This window comes from Neolamprologus multifasciatus, chromosome 1, assembly GCF_963576455.1.
Source record: "Neolamprologus multifasciatus chromosome 1, fNeoMul1.2, whole genome shotgun sequence".
Classification (NCBI taxonomy): domain Eukaryota; kingdom Metazoa; phylum Chordata; class Actinopteri; order Cichliformes; family Cichlidae; genus Neolamprologus; species Neolamprologus multifasciatus.
In genome coordinates, this window is record NC_140439.1 from 39163098 (window position 1) to 39181496 (window position 18399).

At 44.0% G+C, this 18399-nt stretch overlaps 1 protein-coding gene and 1 long non-coding RNA gene across 4 annotated transcripts in view; one reads left to right on the forward strand and one right to left on the reverse strand.

Annotated features, from left to right (window-relative positions):
- Positions 1-3383: 3383 nt before the first annotated feature.
- The window catches only part of dok4 (docking protein 4), a 52143-nt gene continuing 37127 nt past the window's right edge, over positions 3384-18399 (forward strand). The window contains exon 1 of one of the 2 annotated variants that reach the window (XM_085160785.1): positions 3384-10582. The gene's annotated coding sequence lies outside the window, so the exon portion shown is untranslated. The remainder of the gene's footprint in view (positions 10583-18399) is intronic. The other variant, XM_085160776.1, reaches the window with a different exon arrangement.
- On the reverse strand, positions 13615-17319 carry LOC146526299 (uncharacterized). Of its 2 annotated transcripts, XR_014874262.1 has the most exons (5): positions 17181-17319; positions 16712-16747; positions 16193-16345; positions 15731-15820; positions 13615-15139 (listed from the first exon to the last, which is right to left on the reverse strand). It is a non-coding gene; the product is annotated as an uncharacterized LOC146526299 (long non-coding RNA). The 2 variants fall into 2 exon arrangements; XR_014874259.1 differs by lacking the exon at positions 17181-17319 and having other exon boundaries at positions 16712-16762.

Consider the following 18399-nt stretch of genomic DNA (forward strand, 5'->3'; position numbering starts at 1 on the left):
ATCTTTTGTTCATTTGTTTGTTTCTACATGAGCTTTGATCATTCTCTGATTAAGCTCAGCTATTGAACGGCGTATATTTTAAAGTAAAGGCTTTAAAACCAAGTTAGTACAAACGTCACTAATGTCACATGACTTTGCCGACATGTGGCCAACAGGAATGTTTTAATGTTCTTCGTTATTAAACATTTGCACATAAATAAGTGACATCATATTCAGTACTTACTTAAAGTTTACTCTTCGGCGCCCCTCATCCGCCGTTTTTTTTTTTTTTCGGCAAAATTATCCACACCCACCACCGCGCTATGCATTCTGGGATATGTTGGGCCACGACGTCTACACCGCCACGTCCTTAAAATTCAGGGAAATGAAGGACGCATTTGAGGGCCGCATTTCGAGCAGCCTTCGAATTGGGACAGCCTTCGTCGCGTCGCTGTGACGTAATCGGCCTTAAAATGCGGCCTTTAAGGCTGCAGACGCTGAATTGGGATACAGCCATTGTCAGGTTGTCTGAAGTCCTTTGTGTCATGTTTCCAGCTTCTGTGTGTGGTGTTTTTGTGTCCATGTTTTGGGTTTCTATGTTATCTCCCAGTTTAGGTTATTGTTTAGCGTCTCCTCTGCCTTTTGTTTTGTAATGTTTTCACCAGCCTTAATAAGCGGCTCGCTTTCTGTTAACATTTAAGTTTTGTTTCATGGTGGCTGCATTTTGGGTCCTTTTCATCATACACACAGTCTGCCTCTGCCACACTGTGACACAAACGTGTGTCGTCTACAGAAATCATCACAGAAAGTGAGACAAAAGTATTTTTATTCCTCATCTTTCACCTGCATGCAGCTGCATTAGCTGCCTTGATTAGAGCATTAAATGGCTTTTTATCAATAATAATCATGATTAATACGCGTAAAAACGCACTGACGCACGTCTGATAACAACAGCTACAGCTGAGCTCCGGCTTATAATCCCAAACAAGCTTTCTGAATGTGGTTAACACCATAAAGATGATTTATTCAACCAGACAAACATCTTCACATCGTGCGGTTTGAGCCTCAGTCGACCCGAACACCGTGTCAAACTTATACACAAGTTTAAAAACAGCTGATAAAGTAATGGGAGTGTGTGTAGCTCCAGAGAGGACCGAGCTCAGAGCGTTCACAGGACGCTTAAGATTTCCTCCATACGAGGCGTCCACATCACAGGATACCAACACATAAAACAGTCATTCAGATCAGCTGGACACAAGCAACAACAACACAAATGTCCTCGGTGCTCCGTAACCAGCACTCAGCTTCTTCTTAATGCGCTCTCCTCCACCTCGCTGTCGTGCAGGAGCAGGTAGGCTGCGCCGTGGTCCCGGCGGTCAGTCCACCACAGCTCCTGCATGTCTCCATCTCCAGTGAATGAGGTGACAACAGCCCGCTGAGCCTGCTCGTCGGAGGAGGAAGCTGCCAGCTAATCATTTGTGTGGCGTGATAACGCCTGATAACAGCCACGTAACGGGCTGATAACATTTAAACAGGTGGCTGTATCACAGGTGCGCCGCAGCGCCGCCCTTAAAGGCGCTCAGCAGCTCCGCCACACATTTCCATCTTTGTGAGATGCATTTTTAAAAAGTCACAAAGGTTTGAGCCGCAAACATCCGACTGCAGCTGATCTCGGATCAGTGGGAACATCTCATCGGTGCCTCGATTCCTGTTTTTGAGCATCTGCAGACGTTCCTCTCCTGCCTTTACCGACATCCACGTAAATAAATAAACACGTTCGGCTTCATCTGCATGAACTCCGAGTCAACTGAAATCATCCTGTCAGCTGTCACTGAACGCAGGCGTTTCTATAAATTCAGCCGCAGATTTGATTCTTCATTGAAGATGAAACAGGACTGATGTGCTCACATCTCGGCCTTCTCCCTTTGGCTCATTAAGGCTGAGCGTACATTAGAAGGCGTGCGGTGTTGCTTATGTATCTCTGTCCTCGCCATCAGAACTTTTAAACATGTCGTGTCCAGGGCGAGCCGAGCGGCGAGCTCGGGGCGAGTTTCTCCATTACAGAAACTAAAGCTGCCCTTTTTCACAGACTCTGTTCATAAATTTTATGGATTTCCAGAATTTCTAGGCGCAGTCAAGGTAGAAGGATCTCATCTTTGCAGATGATGTGGTTCTGTTGGTCAGGTGGTGTCCTTCAGCATGAGAAGCAGTGCCTCCACGCCTTCAGCCAGTAATGGGTGGAGTGCCCAGTACCTCAGGGTCTTGTTCATAAGTGAGGAAATGGACAGATTTGGGCCGTGGCTGCAACGATGCAGACGCTGCACCGGTCCATCGTGGTGAACAGAAAGCTGAAGCGGAGCTACATCCTCTCCTGTGGCCTCTCCTTAGACACATGGTTCATAGCAGCCTCTCCAGCTGGGGTAGTTTGTCTGACTAGGATGCCTCCTAGGTGAGCTACTCCGGGCATGCCCTCCTGGGAGGAGGCCCTGGTTGGGCTGGTGCCCCCGCGAGTGGGAGCTGGATGGATGGATGGATGGATGGAGGTGGTTTTGTCTGTTTCATCAGTTTCACATCCTGACTGGTGTTTGTCTGCATCAGTCAGACTTTGATGTGTGATGCTAATAAAGTACATTTAAATGTATTTGATTGTAAAATCCAACAGGATGCTTGAGTGAGGCAGGAGCTGCTGGTTTGGGTCTCCTGACAGGAAGTAGAGAGCAGAATCACCCTCGTCCTCTGAGACGCCTCAGAGGTCACGGCGGGACAAAAAAGTCCTCGTGTGTTGTGAGTTTACTCATTTTATTCCTCAGAGAGCATCAACAAGCAGGTCGTGTGTGTGTGTGTGTGTGTGTGTGTGTGTGTGTGTGTGTGTGTGTGTGTGTGTGTGTGTGATGGATGGGAGGTTGCTGGCTGTATTCGGTGTCAAACTGATTTCTGATTGGCTGGCGTTGTATCAGCTGCATGTGACAGAACTCAGCTGATAATAAATCTTTTTTTTTGATAGCGAGTCAACAGCAGCAGTGTGATTATGTTTCATCTGCACCTGAAATCAATGTGAGCCAATGAGAGGGTGTTTATGAAGCGATGCTTCACGTCCTGATGTGATCTCTGATTACCTGTCGTGGGAGACGCACCTTCCCCTAGTGACCAAAGGTTGCTATATGGCTGCTGTGAGGTCACTGCACGAGCAGACCGTTGAAGAAGGCGGAGCTCTGGTTTTACTGAGAGAAAAGCATCAGGCCACACCTCTTAATCTTTGAGTTCAGGTGTGTTCAGTCCCGTTGTCACAGGTGTATGACTTTACGAACGTCTGTGGAGGAGTGAGTTGTTCTGAAGCGCTCGCTGTAAAACGAAGCTGTTTCAGGACCGCAGCAGCTCAGCCATGATGACTGAAGCTCTTTACAGAGACACCGAGTGCTGAGGTGCAGGTGTGTAACGGTCAACGCCTGCGGAGCTCCGAGCATCATCATCAGCACAGACTGTGAGCACCAGGAGCTTCAGCAGGTCTCAGTGCTTTGGTGCATGTCGTAGGTTCTCTACCAAACAGAACGTGTCCAGGTATCATTGGATAACTGAGCTTCCCACAATGCATCAGTATGTGAATGTTAGATGAGCTGCTTAGACGAGACTCGTAGTCTAAAGTGCTTTGAGTAGGAAAGCACTACATAAGTGTAAGTAAGTCTATCATGTCTGATGTTGTGGTGACTACACGCTGTGTCTGCACAGAACTGCAAAGATGAATGAATTTGGGCAACGATGCTGCAGCTGTTCGCCCACGCTCCTTTTTGTCGGCTCCGTCGTGTTTCTGTGGCTGAAGTGTGCGATTACCGTCGGTGCTGCTGAGTCACGGCCGGTCACACTCTGACAGCGGGGATGAGAGCGCCGGGCTGCGTGCTCGCGTTGGAGTCTCTGGGCGGTTATCCTGGCAGCGATCTGCTTCTGGCGGTTGTGTTTTGGAGCGAAGCAGTCGTTGATTATTACATTAATGCGGCGTGGACTCGCACAAACTGCGGCCGCAGCATAATCGAGTCGTTATTTTTCTGCACACGTGGTGCTGATGAGCCGATAAAGCAGCTGCTGCCTGAGTGTCTGAGGCTCTCCTGGAGCGTGACTGCAGATAAGGAGAGAAAGCAATGTTCAGACATTTGGGAAAATATGCAAGTTTGTTTTTTAAATTCTGCAGTCGGATCAGAGGATTCATAACTGTCTCGTCTAACTGTGCACATTAGACTGAAACTGAGGTGAAACTGAAGTTCCTGCGTATGATGACAGAAAGTGACCAGCTGTGATGGATTTATTGTAGCGTCCCTCAGAGCCGCGGTTTGGGCCACACGAGGCTTCACAGCGAGAGCATCAAACAGCTCGCAGCAGCCTGAATATCACGCTGGAGAAATCACGACTCTGTCGTTTTGTTGTTGTTGTTTCTTTAAATCTCACATCGTGTTTCATGGTTACTTTTCATAAAGAAAAGCAAAGTATTGTTGCAGATGTCGTTTGCCTGCGCTGAGCTTCCTGCGGCGACACTGACGCACTTCAGAGTTGATGTAGCAGAAACACTTTGCAGTATCTCTTCCTGTCTGTGGAGTGATGACACTCCTGATCTTCAGATTCATCTTGCAGGTCTAGTTTGGCCACTACATCACCGTGACGACAGCAGCTAAAATCTGTCAAACAGGAAACAAAACAAAGTGTGCCGAGCGCTCGGATTGGGCTTCATGTTTAGAGATCAGCGGGATAATGTAGGTGAATTTCCATCGTCTTCAGTTCTTTAAGAACCACTGAAGATAAAATGTTCCTTTCAGGCTACGTCCACACGTATCCGGGTATTTTTGAAAACGCAGATTTTTCTATGTTTGCACCTTTCGTCCACACGTAAACGGCGTTTTCGGTCACTGAAAACGGAGATTTTTAAAAACTCCGGCCAAGGTGGATATTTTTGAAAACTCAGTTTTTGCATTTACGTGTGGACGAGAAAAACGGAGAAAGCGTCAAAGGTGTGCGCCTTTTTTGACGTCACACTGTGCGCCACGTTATTGTTTCGGTGAAATGAATTTCTACAATACTGTTACTGTTAATTGTCTCTGCAGTGTTTAAATGCTTACATATACTCACACAGTTACTGTCCCTCCACACATACCACTCTGTTCTGCTTCTATGCCCCAGCTTTGTTTACTTTTTCCCACCGAGGCTTCTAGACTTCTGATTGGCCAACATTTCTACACGGTTAGGAATATAGCGCCACCTGCTGCTTTGGCATGTTCCCAGCAGCGTTTTCCTTCATTTCTGCCTTTACGTGTGGACGGGATTATTTTTTAAAACGAAAACGGAAAATCTCCGTTTTCAAAAATACCCGTGTACGTGTGGACGTAGCCTAATTTTCTTGCTCTAACAGATTTGTCTTGTCTTAAACTCTGCAGACATGCAGAATAATTTCAGTGCATTTGTCGCCATTATAACCCTTAAAAAAGATTTATTGTTTGGATTCATCAGCATATCAGTGAGTCACAGGTGAGCATCAGCTGCATCATGCAGGTTGGTGTTCATGTCTTTCAGTACTTTCAGAGTTGGACCACTGCTGCTCAGCTGAGACGTGATCTGGTGGCAGCTCCCACAGTGTCATCATTATCCCAGTTATGACAGCAGAACGATGTAATTAATGGACTATAAAATCATTTGAGCTCCACTTTGCATTTGAAATGGGAAATGTTGACGGTACCAAGCTAAAGCATCCATTCGTTTTCTGAGAGCTGAAGCAGGTTAGACGTTTGATTTGTTCCATGATGCTCTTGATAGAAAGCTTCATTATCCAGCAGACGCCTGGAGAACGTGGAGGTCAACATTAAAGGAAAAGTACTTCAACTGCAGCCGTTCCTTCAGCGCCTGATGGTTTATAACCATTGATTTAGTCTCCTCGCCACTCTGCTAATTTATGAAGCCCTCATCGGGTGCCAATAAAGCAGCCAATGAGGTGAAGGGAAATAAAGGAAGCGGGAGAGTGTGACTGCTGGCCTCGTGTCAGGATCGATGTGGACGTCACTGATGATTCACGTGCTTTTGTTGTAGTGGAAACTCGTAAAAAGTGACGGAGAGACGGCAGCTTAACCACCGATTACAGCCTCTGATTGTCTTTGGTCCAGAACGGCGATGATGATCCGAACATGGACGGGTTAATCAGCCGTGTGTGTGTGTGTGTGTGTGTGTGTGTGTGTAAGACAAACCTCTCCTTCGATCCTCCTCTCCACCTGTCTGTGTTTGACAGCAGGTGTCTAATATCTGTGGACAGCTCAGTGGTCCATCACCGCGCGGGCAGATGGTGTTCGTTGGCCAACACCCTCTTCCTCCATCCTTTTTTACTTCCTAGATTCCTTCTTTCCTTCCTTCCTCCATGCAGTCCGAATAAAGGCACGTCCCTCAGTAGCCTTGAACTTTGAAAGCCCTCATCAGACAGCAGCAGTTGCCAAAGAGTCAATGCTACCCACTGTGACCTGTGTGTGTGTGCATGCGTGTGTGTGTGTGTGTGCATGCATGTGTGCGTGTGTGCGTGTGTGTGCGTGTGTGCAGCTGAGGTGATGAGTTCTGTGTGGATGTTTTGCAGCTCCTCTGATTGTTTTTATTGTTTTTGCTGTTTTTGAAGCCCTTTTCTATTCATGAAAAATAGTCGAATGTGATAAACAGAATTATTTCAGTCAAGCATCAACCTCTGAGGCTGAAAATGCAGCCACCACTGATGTGGGGACACCTGCAGTTCCTCAAATGCCCACTAGAGGCTCCAGCAGTGAGTCAGTCTCCATAGACTCCCATGTTAAAACTTTCCAGCAGAATAAACATGTTTACAGCCTGATACACAAACCGTTTGGTCTCTGTGGATCAAGTCTCCCTTCACAACATCTGTACGGGGGAGGATGGTTTTAGACCTCTGCTTGGGCCGATGGGTGGTCAAGAAGGTGGGGTTGTCATAGATACCAAACCTTGTTAGCTCTCTAACTGCTTAATACTAAGGAACGATATTTGAGGTTTTAGCCATTAAAGTAACAAACAGGGTCAGCTGTTTCAGACCTGCTGTGGCCTCTAAGCATGATCTTAAATCCATTATAGATATTTTACTTAGACATGATTTAAACTGGGACAGAATTTCAGCAACTTCAAAATGTTTTAAAGACTCGTGCGACTCCTTAAACTTTGTAACTTATAAATTGTCCTTCAAGGTCAAATTCCTTGCTGGGGTATTTTGCAGTGAAGCTCAATGTGCAGTCACATGCGGTAATAAGCTGTTGTAGTTTTACATGAAACTTGAATGTTTTAAAGAGCAGCTGTGATGCTGCAGTGATTCCAGATGTTGAAGTGACCTTGGATCATTCATCCATTTCTAATAAAGTTCTTCAGCTGATTGAAGAACATTTAGAGTCTAAATAAATGAATACACTTTAATGGTTAGAAAATCCAAATCAGGGTTTTGTCCTAAGAAAACTGAAATAAGCCACCAACAGGAAACAGCATTGTGCTGCCGTATTCACCTTATGTGTCTTTAATCCAAAGGTTCCAAAACAATCGTGTAAACTGAAGTTTATGTGCAGAAGGACGTGAGTCTGATTTTGTCTCGCTAACTAAAGGAGTCCTGCAGGACGCATTTTATTTGCTTTAATAAAAAACAAAGAGTCTTGTTAGGAAGCTTTGGGAATAACTGCTCCCTCCTGACTCAGTGCATCATGTATCTCATGTTTCAGAACAAATGTAAAGTCTGCGGCTCGTCTTTGCAGACTTGATGTGGCGAGCTGCTCCTGCACTGACAGTCAGTTTCTTACTGTGTTCACTGAGTTTGTGCGGCTGCTACGTCGCCCAGGTCTCAGGTCTCAATTCTAGGATTTTAATTGGATGTTACTGAGGACTAATTAGCAGGTGTGTGTGTCTGCTTGCTGCTCCCACGCAGTCTGTGCACGCACACTGATAAATAAAGTTGGCTGACAGCTCAGCACGCCATCGTCACTTCCTGCTCAACAACCAGCATCAGCTGAGATGCTAAAGCTCAGGCTTTAAACCAGCTGTCGGCGTGTATATGAGTGTTTTCCATGAGCAGAAGGACATTAGAGATGCACTTCGACCTGTTAGTCATTGACAGTGGCCAGCGTGGAGGTTACGCCATCACAGCAGTGAACAAGACACAAAATCAATTTGCTGTTTAATTTTTACAGCGAATGAACGTGATGGAGGCGGATCACAGCGTGAAGCTGAGTCTGCCCTCAGCTCCAGCTGTGCAGGCGCTCCGGCGGAGCCGTCGTCTCAGGGCTCAGCTCTCCGTTTGTTTGTAGCAACCAGCCTGCGTGTGTCATTTACAGAGGCTGGTCGTTTAGCCTGAAGCCAAACTAACACTAACCAGGTTTTCTGTGCAGTTAGTGCACATGTGTCGAACTCCAGGCCTCGAGGGCCGGAGTCCTGCAGGTTTAGATGTGTCCTTGATCCAACACAGCTGATTTAAACGGCTAAATGACCTCCTCAACATGTCCTGAAGTTCTCCAGAGGCCTGCTAATGAACTAATCCTTTTATTCAGGTGTGTTGACCCAGGGTGAGATCTAAAACCTGCAGGACACCGGCCCTCGAGGCCTGGAGTCCGACACCCCTGAGTTAGTGTGAAACTGGCTTTGGATGTGTAATGCTCTCTGTGTGGACTGCAGGACGCTGTAAAATGACTGCTTAACTTCCAGGACTTCAGGGCTGGAACCAGGCGAAGCAGGTTATTCCGGGTCTGGAGCTGTTATGCTGGAAAAACATGATCAGGCAGCTGTGATTGAGCAGCAATGTCTATCCAACTATTTTCACGGTTGTTGTGGTCGTGATGATTTTGTGAGGCCACATCGAAAAGGCCCGGATGAGCTTTCCAAAGTTCTACAAGTGCCTCCATCGCTTGCCGTGCTGCGCCGTCTTTTTCGCTGACATTTGTGTTTGCGCGTGCGCAGTGTGAGAAACTGCGGAGACACCCTTCATCGTGCGTCGTGCATCGTGTAGTACACGTGGGGTAACGAGAAGCGATGAACACCTCACGACCAGCTCCCGATCATCAATCGCTTGGTCGCGACCGTCGTGAGGCTGTCTCCGCAGCTTCTCACACTGCGCACGCGCAAACACAAGTGTCAGTGAAAAAGACGGAGCAGCACGGCAGCGTGTGATCTGGACACAACTTGTAGAATTATGGCTCATCCGGGCCTTTTCGATGTGGCCTCACAAAATGATCACGACCACAACAACCGTGAAGATAGTTAATATGAAATCAGCTGCCTGATCATGTTTCTCATTTGCAATTTAGCAAAGCTGATGGTGGTGTGAGTGAGTGAAAGACAGAGACGGAGAGCGACAGAATTTCTGTTATAACCTTCATGTTGTTGTTAATAATAAATTAATTAAAGCAACAAAACAACCTGAAGAACCGGTTCTCTAAAAAGAGCCGGAAGTCCCATCTCTGGTTAGCAGCTCTGTGAGGTGAAGCTACGCACTGATATCGTTCCCAGGTTACTGTGAACAGCTGATCAGCTGATCACCTGCAGGAACAAAGTTCCTGAGTGAGGCTCTCCTACACAGACACGATGCTTAACACCAACATTACATTAGGTCCTTTCAGATTGTTAATGTAACAGGTTGACTGCTGTGCTGGTTTCTATGTTAGAAATGTTCAGCAGATTTAAGGATCATTCCTCCAGCTTGTGCGCACTCAAACTTTATTCATCATCACTGGTGTAAATTATTTATCAGCGCCGTGTTGTTCGGGACATTTCGGCCACTTTTCAGCATTTCAGAATTAGCTTTCATTTCAGGGTCACTGCGAAGCCCGGCTGAAGCTTTCGGATACCTGCAGATAAACGTGCAGCACAGGCTGAAGCTGTATTATGCATGACTGTCTGAACACAGGCTGGCAGCAGTCGGGTGGAAGCCGAGTGGAGGATTGATGATTCCGTTAAAAACATGACATCGTCGCTGTCAGACGCAGAGCTCCGCACGTCCTCTGCTCCCAGCAGCTCCTCGTGACATTTGTCTTCAAAAGTGATTCACAGGTGAGAAAATGTCAGCTTGTTTACATCCGGCGGCGACGCTGTCGTGGAAAAGTCACCTCATGAATGAAACATTTCGTTTATCTCAGGTTCAGCGGCACGAAATCGAGCAGCGGGAGAAACACGAACGTGGAGCGAAATGAACTCGAGACACTTCGTCACCTACAAAAACAGTTTGCACATCAAATATCAGGGACGCTACAGATTAAACCTCGGTGCTCCAAACTCCTGATCCCGGGGGGAGGGCGTCCCGTAAGACCGCGGTGCTGCCTGAGAGTCACGTCGAGGGAATCTGCCGTGACCCAGATAAGCAGGTTAACTGGGACGTGAACACGTGCACAGGTGCGCTTAAAAAGGCAGGAAGAAGCAATTAAGAAAAACCTGACATTTAAAAAGGCGAGGATGTGTCAGACTAACCTAGATAGCGAAATGTGTGCAGCTCAGATCTGAGCCACAAATGTTTAAACATCACAGGTGACTGTCTGTGCTGCTGCTGGCCAGGTGTGTGTCAGGTGTGTGTCAGAGGTTAGCGTGACTCTTCCTGCCTGCAGCAACGTGTTTTACGGTGAGGGGGACACGTTATCGTGGCACTAACAGAAGAAGCAGAGGCCTGAATGAGATCCTGCAGCAGCTGCTCTGTGTCGACACGTCTCTGCTTGTTTCAGAGCCGGCGACGTCACCGCGAGCGACCAAACGAACATAATTGGCACTTTGCTGTCACCGTCACTGTACTCCGTGCTGCACACTGATATTATCCACCGGCCGCCTGAGGTTTAACGTCAAACGTGTCATCAGTCCTGCTGACCAAATCACATCTCTTCAGGCGAGCGCAGTGATTATTCCTTCCTGAGAGCTGCCTGTGTGTTTGTCTCGGGCCAACGATGAATTCAGACATTTCAGCTTCTGCTGGGAGAGCTGCGAGCTGTTCGTCGCGTGACGCGTCGCCTCGTGAAAGATGGCTCAAAGTGCTCGTGGCGGAGTGGGTGTGTTGGTCATGTGTGCACGTCACCATCTGATATGAGGCTGCAGTCGGAGCGTCTCTCTGTCTGTGGCCCCGCTCCGTGTGTGTGTGTTTATCCCATCGTTATCTGTGACAGATAGTTATAAGCAGACAGACTGACGCTTTCCCAAGTGTTCGCCTTGGGGCGTCCTGGGGAGAGGCGTGGGGTGAGGCAGAGAGAGGAAAGAGGAGAATTTCTCTCTTTAATATCCGACCTCCGTCTTTTTTTCCATGTCATGCTCTTTTTCTCTCATCATCTCGTCTTGTTACGTCTTCAGTGAGCTCGTGTACCAGCCCTCCTTATTTTACTTTTTTAATATCAGACATACAAAAACACTAATGCTGAAACACTGAAACCTGCAGTTCCGCTAACGTCCAGCAGAGGCAGCAGTGAGTCGGTCCCCATAGACTCCCACGTTAAAACTTCACAGCAGAAATAAACATGTTGATGTTTGCAGCCTGATACACAAACTGTTTGGTCTCTGTGGATCATTCCCTCCTACAGGGGAGGATGTTTCTATAACTCACATGTTTAAATTGTATTAAGGCTTAAAGTTTACATTATTAGGGGCGTGGCCTCTGTGACTGACAGGCGGATGGTGACACAGGTGTCTGTAGCTGCTAGCTTCACCTGAACTGGACCTGTTACTGTACTAACTAGGGATGGGTATCGTTTAGGTTTTATCCGATACCGGTGCCAAACCGGTACTTTTGAAACGGTGCCAGTGCTTAAACGGTGCCCAAACCGGTGCTTAAAGAATGGAAAACACAAAATTGGTCCAAAAACCTCTCATGTTCAGCTGTTTTTTTGTAAAAAGATAACAATGTTAGTCTTTTCTGCAGGTATAGGGCATATATGGTATCACTCTGGGCTGGAAGCAGTGCTTAAACAATGGAAAAAAACACAAACTTTGTCCAAAAACCTCTCATGTTCAGCTGTTTTTTTGTAAAAAGATAACAATGTTAGTCTTTTCTGCAGGTATAGGGCATATATGGTATCACTCTGGGCTGGAAGCAGTGCTTAAACAATGGAAAAAACACAAACTTTGTCCAAAAACCTCTCATGTTTAACTGTTTTCCACTTTTTCTTTGGTCATTTTAGCCTTTTTGGCCAGGGTGAAGGGAGTATCTGCCATCAAACAAGAAGACAGCCGCATGTAGCTATGATGGTGTTTGCTAGTTCACGTTACATGCATTAATTTAATAACGCGGTTAGCTTACTCAACGTAAATTACACACGAACAACATTAAGCTACTCACGCAGAGAAGAACGGCTGCTGCTGCCATCATCATTTCTGCTACACTGGCAGGGCTAGGTTCATCGGATTTAAAGTGTGACCTCCTTTGACAGTATCAGCTTAAAGCACTTGTTGCAGGCTGCTGAGTTTGCATCTTTTGCTGTGAAGTACAGCCAGACTTCTGACCGCTTCGCCTTGGGCATTTTTAATCTGTAGCTCTGCTCTAAAAGAACGTACGTACCTGGACCCGCCTACTATCCTCGAAACGTAAAATGATTGGCTAGAATCTAAAGTGTATCATTCCATACCAGTTGGTGGCGGTAATGCACCTTTCAGTTGTTTGCCAACCGCCAATAGAAATGTAAGGAAGAAGAAAGTGTATCACAGCTCAGGAAAAAAAAGCACCGAAATGTAGCACCGAAATGCGCGCTGCTTTTCGGTCTGGTTACTACCGTTTATGTCAGAACCGGTGCCATGATGGCACCGGATACCGGTACCCATCCCTAGTACTAACAGACCGTCCAAGAAGGCGGAGCTCCAGGTTTGGTGCACAGTGAACTTCAATGATTTTAATTGAATGTTATTGAGCTACAATTAGCATTAGCATTACAATTAGCATCCACCTGTGCCCGAGTGATGCTCATGTTCAGTCTTTGGAGGCAGACTGGTAATCAGTCTGACTAGCATTAGCTGATAGCTTAACAGTCCTTCCTCCAGTTATGGCCAACCAATCACGGCTGTTTCTAGCTTTATGAAGTCTTTGCCTGTTTGTCCTTCGTTAAACAGTATTTCAGAATAATATTAATTAAAATTTCTAGAAAAATCCTATTTTTGAGATTGAATCCTGCAGACAGAAATATTTCTCTATGCATTGGTCAGTCTTGAGATTTTGGGGTCTTTTGCTTTGATAACCTAACAGCCTAACGGTTTAAACAAAGATATAAAAGCCGTAAAGTTCTCATTTCAGCCTCAAATTCATGTTTTTGTAGCATTTTACTGTTGATTACAGATCTAAATGTTACGTGGCCACACTCGAAAAATTATTTTTCACCCTGAATAAACACGAGGCAACGATTATGATCAAAGGATTATTTACTGTAATGTTTAATCTACAGGGAGGCTGTAAACCGAATGTATGAAAATCAAGTAAACGTCATTTGATCAGATCCATTCAAATTCCTATTTTATAAAATTACATGTAATTAAAATGGGCAAAGTCAGGATTTGGGGCATCAAGGCTAAAATCAGTGAATATGAAGAGCATTAAGTTGTATGTCGGTATTTTGATATGTTGCGTTTTGTGAGTATATCAGGATTTACGCTGGGCTGCAGTTTGGAACCTGTTAGAAAAACTTGGTTCCTCATACACTGAAAAAAATATGTTGTTGGATTTACTTAATTCAATGGTGGACATTTGTTGCACACAGATGTTTTGCTTTGGCAGCAACTTAAACAATTGAGTTAAATTAACACAATTTATTCATGTTCAATAAACCTGTGCAATTTGTGTTGATAAAATGTGACTTAAACATGTTTTGATGAAGTAATTTGAGCTCATGGAATATTTTAATCCTTCACAATTTTTTCACTTTATCCCAACACCATTCAATAACTTTTACCCAATACTACTTGGTCACTTAAATACTACATGTTATCTTCAAATTACATTTTGCTATTATATTCTAGTATCAAATACACAATTTTCAAATGGAGGCCTTATAACAGATTGTATTGTTCTCTTCCAAGATGGTTGCTGGCATCCACCAGTAACCTTTAAAAACAAAATGTCTAATTTCACTGCATTGACAGTAGGTAAAGAATTAAACTGACATTACTCCTCCACTGAATCTATATAAATCAACAGTTAAATAATGTCAGTTCTTCCGTGTTCTCTGGAATCAATCACAGCAAAGAAATTAGACTCTTTTAAAAATGTTACAGGACAATACAAAACATTCTATTTAAGGACGTCAAGATTCAGTTAAACAACAATTATAACTAAACAATTTGAGGTAATGTTAGTTTCCATTAACATTAAATTAGGTTACTGAATTGGCAAACACCTTCCTATTAACATTACCCATTTTACCCCAATAACTAAAGAAATTAGCACTTGCAGGTCAAAAACTTTATTCAAGAGACTGAAAAATAACATTGATACAGTGACTGTCAAAAATTACAGCACTGATCATACTGTGACATCCTGGTTCAAAACAGCACACTTAGAAATATTCAACGTTCTTTACTTCAACTGAAAATACCATTTCACATGACCCATATGGGATATCTAGACTGTATAACTGTTCACACTACATCTCTTCACTAGTAAAAGAAAGAAAAAATACAAAGAGAAATTTAAAAATGCTGCCAAACAGACAAACAGAGAACTTGTGCAGAGCAAAAGGAAAAACAAACAACAACAAAAAAAACGGCTCATCCTCATGGCAGTTGCAGAGTATATAAAAATGAACCCTGCGATCTGTTCCTGGAATTGAGCTTCAAAAATGCAGCAGAACAAGTGTGAGATTTAAATGTCCTCTCACCTAGAGCTGATCACCTTGCATGCATAACAGTGAGCTTTCCTTTCAGGAGCAGTTTTGTCTTAGTTGTGAGCTTTTCTTGAGAGCTGAGTTGCATCCAACTCCATTACCACCCTTTGAATCACCTCAAAAGTGTAGCAGAGCTGTGATGGGTAACTCATATTGAAGGAATAAAAAAGGTCCAAACAGCATGGCTACTGCAAAGGTCACGTTATCCAGATCTTGAAGAACTACTATACCCTCGATGATGATGCCAACATCAGAAAAGTCATTGCCTGGCGCATCCTCTGGAGACAGATGTTCATTGTGGTTTTATCAATCTGTGCAGTGGCCTCAGTCAAGTCCTGGTTAAACACAAAACATTTTTTTAAGATTCCTTTTTAAACTCATCTCTTTCGAATCTACCAGTTCTAATGTTAGAGTAATTTAAACCATTGAAAGCAACATAGTAAATAGCTATAGCCAAAGAGTGGCCTGCCATTCATGGTCTAACAGAGTTTCTAAGAGAGAGTGAAAAACATAATAATTTCAAATGCTTTACATTAGTTTTTGTTAGAAAGACACCGGCCCATCAGAAATCCAGGTTATGTCACTCAGAAGATGTTAGAATTTAGACTTTCAGCCCCACAATTTGGTTAGTTGTTGGTCAGTTGGTCATTTTTTTTTTTCAAACAAAAGCTAATGTAAATATTGGTGGGATTTTCCTTTGTTCACTAGAATGACAAATTTAAAGTTTTTTCACACTGATGTGACCCCTAATACAAGGGTGGGGGTGGGGCCTCAAGGGCCGGCGGCCGAGTTCACTACCAGTCCTCATGTGAACTTCAAATTATTAAAGAGGACTACTGGTCCTAACCAGTCCAATGAGGATCAAGTGGATAACTAAATGCATTTTTAAATGTTGCAAAGCCACAATCTACTCATAAAACACTCACCATGAACTCCTGCACCAAGATGTTGCAATTGTCTTTCACACAGATGCGGAGCACTTTGATGAGGGACTCCCTTTGAGCATTAATGTCATCCTAAAGTATTATAACAAAGAAAACAGAGATTTGTGAACTTTTCAGTAGCACAGAAGAAAATGATCCCAGACAAAAACTCTTGACTTTTTAAACCAGTCAACATGCAACACCAGCATCTACAAAGCAATATCAAAAATTCCTGTTTGACATCAACTTTATGGATATATAGTTTCCAGAACATATATTTTTTTTAAAAAGATACATTTTTCTCAGTGGGCCAGTAAATGCATGATGAAAATTATGGCATCCTTTCAGTGGAATCAGTACTCACAGGTAATAGTTGACTGTTTCAATGGATGCAGCATAAAATTCTTTTACTGACCTAATGCAATACATATACACTTTGTAGTTAAAGAATTTTAAAGTTCTTACTGTCATCATGGCAGCTACATCCTTTAGCTTTGTGCCCTGTTCCCCCGATCACTTTGCAAACACTTTCAGCAGACTGTCAGAGAGAAACTCAGCTCCGTCAGAAACCTTGACTGTAAAGGCATGTTTGGGATGCACTGGAATGCTGCATTTTATCTGAAATGACATAAAATTATTTTTGAAATAACAGCAGGCACTGTGCTTGGTTAATCAGTAATGTTTTGTTGAATAAAAACTGTGTTTCCAGATCTTATGGGATTAAAAAAATCCAAAGATGTTTGTTTCTGATTTGCAACCCAAAAGTTACAACCTCATTTTAGTTCAAGTGTGCATTAATGTGAGTCCAGTAATCACCTTTCTGACAATACATACAGGTATAAGTTAAACCTATGGCAGATTTTGGATATCTCAGTTGTATTAATAGGGTGGTGTGTTTGAGTATGCATGCACCTAATAATTATACAAAATCTATTATAATTAAATTACAGAAACCTTAAGCGAAAATAGAATATACTTTCTTACCATAACACCTTGAACCCACAATCCATCAGCTGACTCCTGGTGAAATGCAGAATAGAAATGTGGAGCAAAAAACAAACAAAAACAAAAGCACAGCAGGTGAGGGCAGGAGGGGCAGGGATGTAAGCTAGCATAATGCCGCTGATGATATTAGCTAAAGCTGTTCAATGTCCAAAATCTCACTAACACCACGGTGCAGTAAATACACAATGTAACTGCAGAGTCAGTCGGCAAATCTATTCACACAGAAAAACAAATTATGTTACGAGCGCCTCATAATTAGGTTTAATGTGATATTACGGCTCTTGTGCCAAAGACAAATTCAGATGAAAAAGCGCCAATTCTTTGACAACAGATAAAACAGCAAATAAGCTAACGGGTCTTTTTTAGCATGTTACATGGCGACACTCTAGACGTTTAACTACATTTGGCTGAAATATGGTAAATATTAATTCAAAATATCAAGACATACCAAAAACGTAGAGTTGGCCGCTCGACTTGACTGAGATGGATGCCTTTCTTGAACCACGATCCAAAGCCCGCGAGATGAAATCACGCGTGGTTTCACGAGATTTAATGTTGCTATCTTATTGACTTACTTCACCTGAACATGATATGAGCAATTTAATACACCCTTTCAGCATATCATGTAGTTTTTACACTATATGGTTACATTTATCTTTAAAACATGAGGCAATTGTGTTAAATACATGCAAGATGCTTACATAAATCCAAGAGATGGCCAGTGCCTTTTTTTCAGTGTACGTTCAAACTAACATTAAATCATACACAGACATAAACGCCACAGGCAAAATTTGCTTTATTGCTGGAACTGCTGATTTTAAATCCAAGAATCAGGGGGAGGCTCACAGCTCTGCTTATGTCGTGTTCGTCATGGCAGCAGGACGGATGAATAAATGAACAACTCTTTGCATAAAACATAAGAGCAAATAGGAATTAAACCTCTTGTCATTTCGCTCACAGTGGGATGAAGTGAAACAGGAAGCAGATTTCATTGTCAGATAGACTGTAAATGTTAGAAGGCGTTCACTGAGGCTGCCGGTGATGCAGCCTGAGGGAGACCGGCGAGCATCTTCCTCCTAATCAGAGCTGCTCAGTAAGGCTCAGCTTCGCTCGCAGGTCCTCGGCCTCAGTGACAGATCCTTCACACACTGAAATGCAGCGTCGTTTCCTCCTCTGCTCCGACGCCGGAGCCGTCAGTCTGTTCGTTCCTCGCTAAAATACTGCAGACGAGGCAATTGTGAGCTTCCTTCTGTCACATTAGAGGCCACTTATAGTCCTAACTGTACAAACACAGAAGCAGAGAAATGTCCATGCTTCATAATTCCACTCAGTTTTATTTACACAGCGCCACGTCACAGCAACAGTCGCCTCAAGGTGCTTTGTAATGTAAGATAAAGACGCTACAATAACACAAAGAAAGCCCCGACCAGCAAGCACTTTGGCAACAGTGGGGAGGAAAAACTCCCTTTTAACAGGAAGAAACCTCCAGCAGAACCAGGCTCAGGGACCAAACTCAGAGGACGAGTATTTATGAATCAGTCAACATCAGCAGTGCTCTCACGTCCTCATGAAGAGCTGGTTTGGACTGACACAGCTGTGTAATGAATGTAATGTGTTGCGTAATATTACGGTGTTACACTCATTAAGAACACAGACCTTTGCAGCAG